The sequence below is a fragment of the Hypomesus nipponensis genome, chromosome 4, assembly GCF_054491055.1.
Source record: "Hypomesus nipponensis isolate SF chromosome 4, ASM5449105v1, whole genome shotgun sequence".
Taxonomy (NCBI): Eukaryota; Metazoa; Chordata; class Actinopteri; order Osmeriformes; family Osmeridae; genus Hypomesus; species Hypomesus nipponensis.
Window position 1 is genome coordinate 7,260,799 of NC_140364.1, and position 12,704 is coordinate 7,273,502.

Sequence of the window (12,704 nt, forward strand, 5' to 3'; positions counted from 1 at the left end):
GTCTATTTTATTACACTTTTTTATACACTTTTTCATGTAAAAGTGGTTTGAACCAACGTCAACTCACAGCAGTGTGGCTCTGTATTGACATAAACTCATTATAGTCACTGCTTAATCCAGGACAGATTGGTTAGGATCATATTCTAACCACAGAACTGACCAGTTTGCAATACTCTCAGAATAGCAAATAACACCAACATTGTATTCATATATGAACACTATCACAAACATTGTGTGAATGATACAGTTAGTTGTATTAGTGTGCACTTACTTCCAGCCTTTTCAAGTCCAGGAGACTTCCACTACTACTAAAACCTTACAGAAACTTACATTCTAAATTACTTATCACCTGTTTCAAATCACCTCATCAATCAAGAATGTATAAAACCACATTACGCCTGCTTCTCCAGGCTTGTCACCTCCCCTGCTGTTTTCCACATCCCTCTGCCAACTCCTCTCATCTTGTCTCTCTAATGTCCTCTCTCACTAATGGCATTACAATGTCCCTGAGTGGGAGGGGGTGAGCGAGGAAATTCAATTAAATCATGTCCAAAGAGCTCCAGAAGAAACCAGAACAAATTCACATATTTTGTTCAATCCTCCCAACCCTCTGCAGTAAAACTTTAAGCAATCAGACAGAAGTGCCACAGAAATAACCTCAGAGAAAGCAGATGTTACAGTACAGGTGTGGGATTGGTGTCTTAGTTTGCAATATAGCTAAATCTCCAACCTCTGTGATTCCAGTCCATGCAGTATTTTGGGATTCAGTTTCTAAATAATATTTTTTCCCCTGAAGTGTGTGGGTTTACACTGTGATTTATTCCCAGCGCGTGCTCAGAGTTACATTTTCACTTTAGAGGCTGGATGCAATGTTCCATCTGTTTATCAAAAGCTGATAGAAAAGGCGTAATTCATCCTGGAATGAAGCTGCTCATTGCAGTCAGTGAACATGAAAATTGGATTCAGGTAGATAAGTCAATCTGTGGGCCGGATCATTTTATTGTTGACCCGAGAGGGAGACCGGGAGAGAGAAGGGAGGGCTAATACATTATTTCCATACAGTACACTGCATCAGTTAAACAGATTGTTTGTCTTTATTTTTTGAAAAATGACAGCATGTTGCTTGACCCTTTTGTCATGTTCAACAAATATTATTCTTCATCAGGTATTTCAAACATGTAGCTGAATGTCTTAAGTTAAATGAAAATTCATTAGTATATAACCATTTTTTTCAAATTAACTTTTTTGTCAATATATTTTGTATGTGAGAAATGACCAGGTCCCTGAGCAGCAGTCTCTGAGGCTGTGCACTTTAAGTGCTTTAAACTGCAAGCCCTTAAAAGCATACTTAAAACCTATTTCACAATTATGTTCCATAATTTAACGTAATGCGTTCTCTTGAGAAACATAATGACCACTTTTGGAGCACCCTGTAATATAATAAACTTTTTAATATAAAACTCTATAAGGTAATTGCAATGGCAGGCTCAATGGACTGTGTTTATCTTGGTCCTACACACTGGGATTTGTGGGAAAATTCACCTTGCACTGAATCTCGGGTGCACTGATGCATAGAGGAAGAAAAAAGTATTAAAAGACTATTTTAGAATGCATTTTAATCAAAGGGGAATAGATACAGATGCTGTTGAGGACAACATGGTTCTTTTCAGCATGGTAAATAAGGTAGCTGAGTGGAAAGGGAGCAGAGATGGAAGACAGCCTTGAGATAGCAGAACTCAGAAGAAATGGCCTGTTTGAACTGGCTACAGCAGAGAAGAGACAGGGCAGAAGATACCAGCAAGCACATCTTGCAAATAAGAAAAAACAGGAGCTGACCATTACTACAACATTGTAACAAAAACATTACAAACAAATTCCACATTCATAACAATCATTTCATACTGAACATGAAAGTTTTTTTTAAACCAAATAAATAAAATAAAACTTACAAATGATTAAAGATCAATAAGCTAATTTAATGCTTAGCGTGTTATTTTCTTCAATACAATGCTTTGTGCGTTTGCTTCTCTAGATAATCGTATGATATTGCACCATGATCAAACCAATTCTAGCGTTGTTCTAAGAGTTTCATACGGAGTTGTTGTAGACAGGGCACCTTTGCTACCCATGAAAACAAGAGGCAGAGAGGACAACACTACAGTATTCATTATGTGTATCGTATCTGTCACTGGGCTACCACGCAATGAGGCAATTTAACATTCGGTCTATCGCATACTGCATACCATACATTTGACTGTGTGCAGCGAAGGCGTGAGGGTTGTCTTTGTTTTAGGGGGGAAGGAGGTTGAGGTTGTGGGGCTGGACGGGGTGAGATTATCATGGCACACACCTCGGATTACTCCTCTGAAAAGAAGGCTCATCCCAGTGGGGAGGAGGGGCTGAGAGGGCCCTGGTTAGTTTATCAGAGGCTTGACGCGGCACATTTGTTATCAGCCCCGTGCACCGCGGCTCCTGTGTGAAGAGGTGGGGGGGGGCAGGGGGGGCAGGAGGACTCCCCCGCCACCTACCGGAGAGACACATCAGGCTAGTGGATTAACACACTCCGACATGACCATGTCTGTCTGGCCAGGGCTGTTTGGAGGTCTTGCTGCCTAATGTTACATGTACTAAAAGACAGAGTAAACTGAAATATTACATTTGTATCTGGTTAGGGCTACAAGAATTCCATTTCAGACTTTCTTTGAAATCCCACAGTAAGTCGATTTACAATGCTTTCCTTTACATTACTGTAATACGACACATATCATGATTGATCACCGAGGCCAAGCCAGGGACGAATATAAATTCTAAATTGACAGATATCTTTCAAATGATGACCTTCCCAACTCATAGATCCAAAATGTCAGCATCATGGAAAAAAACACAGGCTCCATTTGCAATTCCCCGCCGATCCTTGCACAAATACAAAACCTGCTGGATGGAAATGGCAAGAAAGCTGCAGAGGGAGGACGCCATCCCCTCCCTCTGTCACCTACAGCTGGGGGGATGCATAATGACAGCCATCCGGCCATCCAAAGCTCTGCGGTGATGGCTGACATTAGTCTGGGGCTCTAAATGGGCGTCTTTAATTCCTCTTCCGATTGAGGGCTTCGAAGTGTTCTGGAATCAGGGGGATAAGTGATGTACACCCAGGACACTGTGGAGGATTGCACTGTCCTCTCTACTTTGAAAGACTTATGACCGTACAGAGATCACGCAGTGTCTCTCTCTGTGCTTGCAGCCGTCCTACTGGAGTGAATCGCAGCTCCATATTTGACATGCGTTACACTGTAAGTGTGAAACCAGCAAACAGTAATGAGAGCGTCACTGTTTTCACCGCCAAATGGTGTCATGCTGACAATAGTGATATTTGCCCTTTAAGCTGATTGAACTAATTGTTGCATTCTTTTTTTGTGTCGTCTCTCTACGATCCCTTTGTCCGTTAATCTTGTCGGGAGGGGATTTGCCGGCAGGTTTTCAATGCAGATATGCTTCGAGGATCCCAGTGCCAGAGCTGATCTGTCAGGCTTGGTGCTCAGTCTTTTTAAAGCATCGTTGGGATGCAGGGCAGGGCACGGGTGAGAAGGATGGGGCCATGTTGAAGCAGAACACCCTGTCACAAGCTGTTAAAAACATGTTGACAATAACCAGCTGGCCAGGGACACTTGGTGTTTAAGCTCTGCATGCTCAGGTGGACCTCAGATGCATTTCCTGGCGGTCCTCCCTCGAAAGCACTCCCCTTGTGATCTGTAAAAAGGCACTTTTAGCATAATGAAACGTAGGAACCAATCACTGGGGACTCAGAAGGAATGCAGGCTGACATCCAGTATATTTCCTGCTTGGGAGGAAGTCTAATGTGGTTTATATTCACATCTAGTCTCATAACACAGCAAATAAAGCCTGGAGAGTCATGCAGATGTTACCCACTCGAGTCACCTACAGACATACACACACACACACACACACACACACACACAAATAAACGTGCAGTTCATGAAAACTGACACACAGCAAATATGCATATGCACATGCAGTGCATACTGACACTACACACACTAGCATATGCACACACCACACATACAAACATCTATTCACACACAACACATACACAGTACTAGTAGAAGAGACATAGACGTAGAAGAGCAGTAGAAATTGTTCTTCTTGTACTATTTGGTAAGTTGCACCTACCAATTCTATTGAAAGGATTCTCCAAGAGGCTAATTTGAGGCTTTGTTCTGATTCTGCACAATGTGTTGTGTTTGTTGCAAAACACAAAGCGACAGCCTCCAACGTGCCATGACAACAAGTGAAGTGAATGGGACACCTGTACTGGAAGGTACGAAGCACAAAATTCAGTTTTTGTCTGCCTTTCTGCTAGTGTTCCCATGCCTTGCATGCCAGTGCTGATCTCCAGAACGGCAGAGGCACTGCTTCCCCGCTCCAGAGGAGCTGTCTGTCAAAGCTCCATGGGGAACAGGCACAAAGACCCCATCACGTGGCCTGCAATTTACTTGAGGACTTTAAAACCCCTTTTTATAATTTCCTCTGTAAAAAGTATGTTGTTTATCACAGCAAAGTATGTGTTAGTGATCCATTACCATCAAAGTTTACTCTAGCTCCCATTGTGCTTTCCTATTGTTAGTTGTAAATAATGGCCCATAAAGTGCATGTCAGCTGTGTTGGATTCCGTGGTCTCGTTGGGCGCCTTTTAAAAGGGAACATTGTGGATGGCTTTTTTCCTTCTGTCAGGTTATGAGTGATAAATGTTCTGAAATTTATGACCAAGGAGGGGCTTTGACATTTTCACAGCCAGGTTGCCATAGAAACATCTCTTATTGGATGTCGGCTTGGTTCCACATAGGATGGTCTTCCATAAGGAATAAATGGTTGTCCTCCATTTCCCCTTGTTGGTCAGAGCCAAAATATAGGTAATTTAAATCTAACAAATAGCTCATGAAACTCATGAAACACAGCTTACCTTTTATTCCACACCCCTCCCTCTCCACAGAAGTGTGTGCCGTGCTCAATTTCCAGCTTCAGTGAGAATGAAGAAAGATAGAGGGGAAAATTGGAAGTTTGGTTTAAAATGCAGACAGGCCCAGCTTTCTGCTTGGTGGCCTGTGACATCTCCCAGCGCCACACTTTGCATGGCAGAACAGGTGCTTGTAATAGAATTTCCCCCACCAAGAAGGTTAATTACATTTCGTTTGCATGCACCACCCCCCCCCCTCCCTCCCCCCAACACACACAACCACCACCCCAAACCTAACACCTTTTCAAATAAATAAAATGATACAAAACAACGGCAGTGACAGCTGTGTATTTCTGTCGTCTCCAAATCCGACCCATGCTTTGGATTTCCAGGTTCTCCTATCGCCTTGCATGATGTCCTTGTGCAGGGAGCTCAGGGTCTGGAGGGGGCTGCAGGTTGTCAGGCAGGAAGGAGTGACAAGGAGGAGAGGAACGAGGAGGGGGGGGGGGGATCTGGGAGGTGACACGGTTCAAGTGAACCCAGTGTAAAGGAGCACTATTTAAAGACAAACAGGAGTGCAGGGTGGAATGCAGTAAGAATTTGATACAAGCTCATGTCTGACTAAACTATCTGTTCCAGACAAGCAATAATCCATCATTGCTATACTTGTAACACACTCTTGCCGTGGAGAAAGACACTACGTAACATAGGTTGACTGTTAAACTTGTGTGTATAGTGTCTGAGGACACACCCAGAGTGTGAATGACTTAAAGTGTAAATCTGTTCACTTTTTAACTCTTCCAATTATCCTAACGTAGCCTTCAAATGACTCAGACTTAGCATGCATAGCTAACCCTAACCCTAGTCAACTATCATCCATCATCATCTCATGTACTCATGCTGCTGTTGCTGTTGCATCACTCAGAATGGTTTATGTTGAGAGTTTTATCACTGTGTTACAGCTCATCAAGCCCCCCAAGTTTGACTCCTTTGATCCCCCCATCCTGAGTGGTACTGCAGCTATCACTGCCAAGGGAAGGATCACAGGCAAGATAGCCACCGAGGCATTCTGACCCCCCACAGCATCGTGAGTGTGTGTGTGTATGTGTGTGTGTGTGTGTGTGGGGAGGGGGGGGGGGGGTTGAAGAGTAAAATGTGTGGGAAGAGCTTTTCTCCACGAACCTGCAGGGGGCTCCTGTCTACAGGCAAGCTCAGCAGTCTCCAGTATCCATGCAAAAATAAAGTACAGTAGGTCTCCCCTGGCAAAGGCAAGATGGCCGACTTCCAAAGACTGTCTCTCTAGACTGAAAATGTTTTCATACTGTCTCTTTCTCTTTTTGATTTTAGATTTTAATTTCGGACATCTAGACCACTGGGCAAGGCAACACTGATTGTACACCTTTCTTTGTACGCTACTACACGACAGATGTACATATTCCATATTGAGATACTAGGACAGACTGAGGCATTTCACTGTTTGGGAATTATAGTACAGAAAATGAAACATTAATTTATATCCTTTTGTATGTTTCATAGGATGTTGTCATCTACATGCACAGCACCAGGGTGCTTTGATGTAGTCTGCAGTAGATTACCACCGCCGGACTCTTCGCATTTAATCCAACATGTTTGTTCCGACAAGAGGGGACCGAACAACAACGACAAGATTACATTTGATATTGAAATATTGAATAGAAGAGCTCAGAAGTAATCCTGCATTTAATCAATCCTCTCTGAGAGTTTACAGTGATCTTTGAACAATGAAAGTCAACTTAAGATTGAAATAAATGCAATGCAACAATTTGTAAATAAGTTGGCAGGATAAGGGGGAGGTTTTGAAATCATTTCCAGTCTTCTGACCACAGTTGTTTTCTTATTTTGTAGACAGAGGTTCATTTTAGATAAAACTTTTTTTTAAATGAAGCAAAGTCCTGCATTTTTTTCCTAAACTTAATTATTTTTCTCAATGCTTCAGTGCGGTTTTCAAGAGCATTTATCTGTAATATGTAATATTTCCTATTTATGAAGCATCTGCATAATAAAGATAAGGTATTCAATTAACCAAGCCATAAAAAGTCCATGTTATGAAATATTAATCATTCCACATATTGCTTTGATTTCTAACTACTTCATTTCAAATACAATGATCTGATGTTGAGAGGTGTTTTATTTCTCTTTTGCAGCCTATGAAGTGTTTACCAAAGCACTTTATGAAGGCAAATAAAAGCTCAAACGTGTCGGATTGCAATTAAAGGCACGCTTGACCAGTGACCATTCTGACGCTGTCTAGATTTATGGGTGAGTTATTCCGGTTCTAGCGGCAAATAAAGCATAACCGATTCAGTACATTACGTAAATGGAGGTTCTATTTGTACTCTGTACATCACACACATATACAGAGCAGCACTAAACTATCTGAACAAGACTATTACCTTCGAGTGCTTTGACCTTTAACCTTTCATGGTATTTCTGCCCATTCCATTATATCTAAGATGTTCCATTCATTGCATCATTGATTGTGTGTCCCTGACTATTGGCAGACACAATATTGGGTCATTGAGCATGATATTATTAAAAAAAATATATGTATAAAAAAAAATATATATATATATATATATATTTAAACCGAACAGTAGATATTGGTTTATATTGGTCTTGCCTTGGTTTTAGATCAATTACTGTAATTTGTAGTGTGTAGCAGGTGTTTCCACATGTCATTGTGAGGTGCATACATATACTGTACACTGTGTGTGTGTGGGTGTGTGTGTGCGTGTGCGTGTGTGTGTGTGCGCGACACTATTCCATTCAGAAATGTTTTACAGTACATAAACACTGCTCAGCCAGAATGGCGTCAGCTCCGGGCTCTCACTCACTGAGGTGGCAAACCAATCAAGCTTCCTGCCACACTGCAGCCTGGGCTCCAGAGCAGGGGGCTCGGCCTCTTGACTCCAAGGCCAGGCAGGGCGTTGCATGACTGGCCATCACTGGCACCAACACCCTGCCAAGGCAGCCCTCTGTCTTATCAACCTCGTCACAATCGTGCTGCCAGTGTCACTGCTCCTACCTTGCGGTGCATAAGCAATATTTCCACCATCATCTTCCCCAAACACTCCCCAGAGATTTATCTGGCTGTTGAAGTAGAAAATGAATATTTTACAGTTCACTTGTCTGATCAATTACCTACAAGCTGTTGGTGTATTTTGTGGCTGGTGGGTGAGAGCGGCGGTAGGTAGTGATGGAAAGGTCTATAGGGAACCCTTCTGTGCCACCACAACAACACAGAAAGAGCAAGGAGTTGTGAATGAAACGGTCTCCAGTGGGCCTCTCCATTTTGTATGCACATAGCTCCGGAATTGTTGCAAAACAAATTAAAGCTTTCAGATGATAATTAGACCTGGCTAATTTCTGGAGGTTACAGACACACTGGGTTGATTAGGATTTGCTAAGTGCTCCTTGATTCAAGGCCAATTTGAATATTTACAAGAGAAAACGACAGTGTCTTCTGATTGAGATCAGAATTAACCGGAGAGAGAGAGACAGAGAGAAAGAATGGAGAGGGGGGACAGGAAGAGAGAGCAATAGAGAGAGAGAAAGGGGTTTGCAATGTTATCATTGTAGGTGTAATACAAAACGGAAAAGGTAAGTCAGGTTTTGAACTGGTTAAACATGAAGACAGCTTTACCTCCTGAGACCTGGATTGCTCTCCCCCTAGGAAAGGTTACCCTGATGTAAAACCATCCTGATATCCTGTGTGATTTCATCCTAATTTCTTCCTGCCAGTTGCTGATTTTCCTTTGAAGTTAGATTAATGAAGAGTGAGAATTATGTCTCAATCAAACTCATCCATTGTCCCCACAATCAACCCTGTGATTGTCAAAGGCTACAGACGCATCCAGGGGAAAAAGGATGCAATTGGCAGGTTATTACCTTAGAATGATTATGTGTCTTGGATGGTATTCAACGCAGTTTGAGTTTTACCGCTGACATTGTATGGTGTTCCATTGTGTCATTTTGTATTATTCACCCTTAATCCATAAAGCAGTAAAGATGCATGGTGTCCAGGGGGTGAATGATTGTGACTAAGCTTGGAGGCAAACAGTGTAATCAAATTTGAGATATTTAGCATCCGTCACACTGAGATGCACAAAGACTCTGGGTAGTCCTGCCATGGACTGTGTATAAAATTCAATCTGAATTGATTTTGATCACAAAGGAGATTATCAAGTAATCCAGGTTTTAGTAAAAACAATTATTGCAGGGGAAATCATCACACTGAGTTTAATTTGTAAAACTTTTCTGACCTCATTGTTGTACTATTTCATCAAAATGCAGATGAATACATTTAGCAGAAGCTTTTATCCGGAGCGACTTACAGTAAGTACAGGGACATTCTCCCCGAGGCAAGTAGGGTGAAGTCATTTTCCCAAGGACACAACGTCATTTGGCACAGCCGAGAATCGAACCAACAACCTTCTGATTAACAACTCCACAACCGCTCAGCCATCTGACAATCTAGAATACATTGATTCTTGAATGGAGTGTGAGATACTGAAGTGTCCATGGTCAAGTTTAGCATACACTGTCCTCCTGTACACTCCAGAAAATGTTTCAACAAATCTGATGGAACACACATGTTCAGGGGTTGGTGAGATGAATTCTAGGAGCATAAGGCAAGTTTAAACACAATCAAAAGCAAGATTGTTCCCAGACGATAATCTCTGCATGAGCAGGTTGTATTAAATGGATTTGGTTCCCCTCAAATCTTGATTGCGGTCAGTACACTAGGAGATGCTCGCTGAGCTGAACCTTTGGTCTGTCGTTTTTCAACAGTTCCCATCCCATCTCAATCTCATTAGCCTATAAGTAGAACATCTGATAGAATTAAAAGAATATAATTAATTTCAGATCATTTCTGCTGCCGTATCTGTGTTATTGCACAGTCAGTTATTAAGTGTTGCCATAGTGACAGCAAGGGACAGTACAGAGTGCAGAGTTGAAACTCAAATTGATTTTTTGGTACTTTGATGCCAGTCTGGGAGGCCTGAAAACCAACCGAGGAACACGTTTCCTCCATTCTACACGCCATACATTTTAGAGGGATTTTGATGCGATGCATGAACTTGAAAGTACAATATTTTACGGTTGACAACAAAAGTAGTCCATGGTTCTGTAGGGAGTGAGAAATTATATTGCAATCCACATTTGCATGTGGCTGAATTGTTTTGCCCTCTGTGAAGCTCTTGTGTATATTCCTCTGGCATGTCAAATCAACACATCCAAACTAATTGATTGTTCACTCTGTCAATCGTCTCGGCCAGAAATACACATCACGCTCCCAGCACCCCCCACCCCCTCAAACCCCTAACCATCCTCCCCACCCACCCACCCAACTACCCACCCCCGCCCCAAACCAGTCATCGGATTGCATCAGCAGAGTTCCAGGAAGAGGTTTGCTTTTTATCTAACTTCCTGATTGTTTTTCAATCCCAACCTAGATTTGATCTGTTGACCAACAATAGATTGGAAGTTGCTAGCTTTTTTTTTCTCCAAGCATGATGTAATATGGATTGCATGATTATCAAAGGAATATTTTACATTGCTTTTACTTATTTCACTATCTAGCATTCTTTGTTAAAGGTGCAAGATTTTCCTTAATTATTATTGATCACATCAATAACAGATTTTGTTCTTCTGTCCAACCAACTGTTTCATGATCACCTAAACAGGAGCAGATGTAAAGGACAAACAGAGCAGGCTTACAGAGACTCAACAGAAAGAGATCTATGATAATTGACATTTGTTTTTCAATCAAGTTCATTTTCTTCAAATGCTTTTGAAAAATCAAAAGGTACTTGATAAGTGGAACTAATTTGTCTGTACCCCACACTGAATAAAATCAGCACTTTCTCTCAATTATCTAATTTGTTTTTGCTTATTACGTAAATTAGGATTCATGTTGGTTTGTCATCAAGATAAACAGCAGTGTGCTTTTATCTGCTGGTTGACTGAATGAGATCAGATGTTGCCAAATGTTCCCTACTTTTTACGTAAGTTGCTAGAATAATTTTGCACCTCAAACTTTAAGGAAGCACTATTTATTGTACTCCACAGCAATACATAGAAAACCAACACCAGTATTACAGTAAGGAAATGAAAACTCAGGATGTATGACCTGATACGATCAAACATAGCCTTTTCAACATAAACAGGGAGAGTGCTCTCTCCATGGGAAGCATTATTCATTTCAAAGGAGTTGATCATTTCAGTTCACTGCAAGGGAGATGCACTTGATAGTAGTTCTAGTGATTTGGTGCCATTTCAAGAGCAAAGCTTGAAAGGGGTGGTCAGCCACCACAACAATGGCAGCCAACATAGACAACATCATTGAAGCACTGACTATAAGAAAGACAGACAAACAGATGGTCAGACAGATGGATGGAGGGATAAACAGACAGATAGAAAGACAGACGGACAGACAGACAGATGGATAGAAAGATATACAGACAGACTGACAAATAAACACACAGAGGAACAGACTAACAGACAGACAGAAGGATGGAAGAGAGTGGAGGAGAGATGGGTGGCAGTGTGGAGAAGCATCTCTCTGCTGTTGGTTCTCAGCAGGATAAATATTAATCAAGCGGTTATGCCCGCAAACTAAACATGTTGATGTTGGAGTGGAATAGGGAGGTCTGGTAAGTGAAGTGAGAAGGGTAACGAATAGCTGTGTGTGCGTTTGTGTGTGTGTGCATGTGTGTGTGTGACAGAGAAAGAGAAGGGGGGGTTGTCCTGTAGACGGAGTTCTCCTCTGGACATTTGGAAGGCCCCCAGATAAACAGAACAGCCCAGGGCTCGGCAGGAAAAGCTTTGTAATAGCAGAACACATCCTTCTGTCCTCAAGTGGGGCTTACTGCATTTGCATCTCACTTGCTTTCGCTTTGAAGATTCAAAGGTTTCTCTCAGCCTGGACACTTTGTGGGGCTCCTGCTTGCTACTCTAAAGCAGACCACTGTGCACCCAGTGTAACCTTTGTATGTCAGAGTGAGATCATGTCTGTCTGTGCGTGTGTGTGTGTGTGTGTGTGTGTGTGTGTGTGTGTGTGTGTGTGTGTGTGTGTGTGTGTGTGTGTGTGAGTGCGTGTGTGTGTGATTGTGTGAGTGTGTGTGTTAATTGTATTCTCTTTTATTTGCTTTCATATTCTCTTTTATTGAAAAGAAAAAGGTGACATAGATGAAGGATATCCCAGCAGTTGCCAAGGGGTCCCTATTTGTTGATTACTCTGTGTACTGTACAGCTAGAATGTACGTTACCTTAATTGCCTATTTAACATATTTATATATTTTTAATATAGTTTTGATAACAAAATCAATGTAGTTAAGCAATGATAGAGTGTTTAAAGACTGATCCAGTACCATTACAATGCTAAATCTCTAAACTTGTGAAAAAAGCTAACTACAAAGTACCTTTTTGAATAGGGTCAAAAACTCAAAGCAGGAAAGGAAGGAATGGTTACCACCATGCAGAAAATGTGCACATTTTATGTGCGCAAGTTAATTATGCCACTTCAGAGGAGCTTGTGAAAGGATAAGGAAAGCTGCATAAATTTAGCTGTAATCCAGGCAGCCAGAACTCATTTGCAGGGATGGTCTTATCTGGGCACTGCAGCTTTCTCACAAAATTAACCTTGGATATTTGGGCCCAATTCAGCAAGCGTTTGATTCTCTCTCTCTCT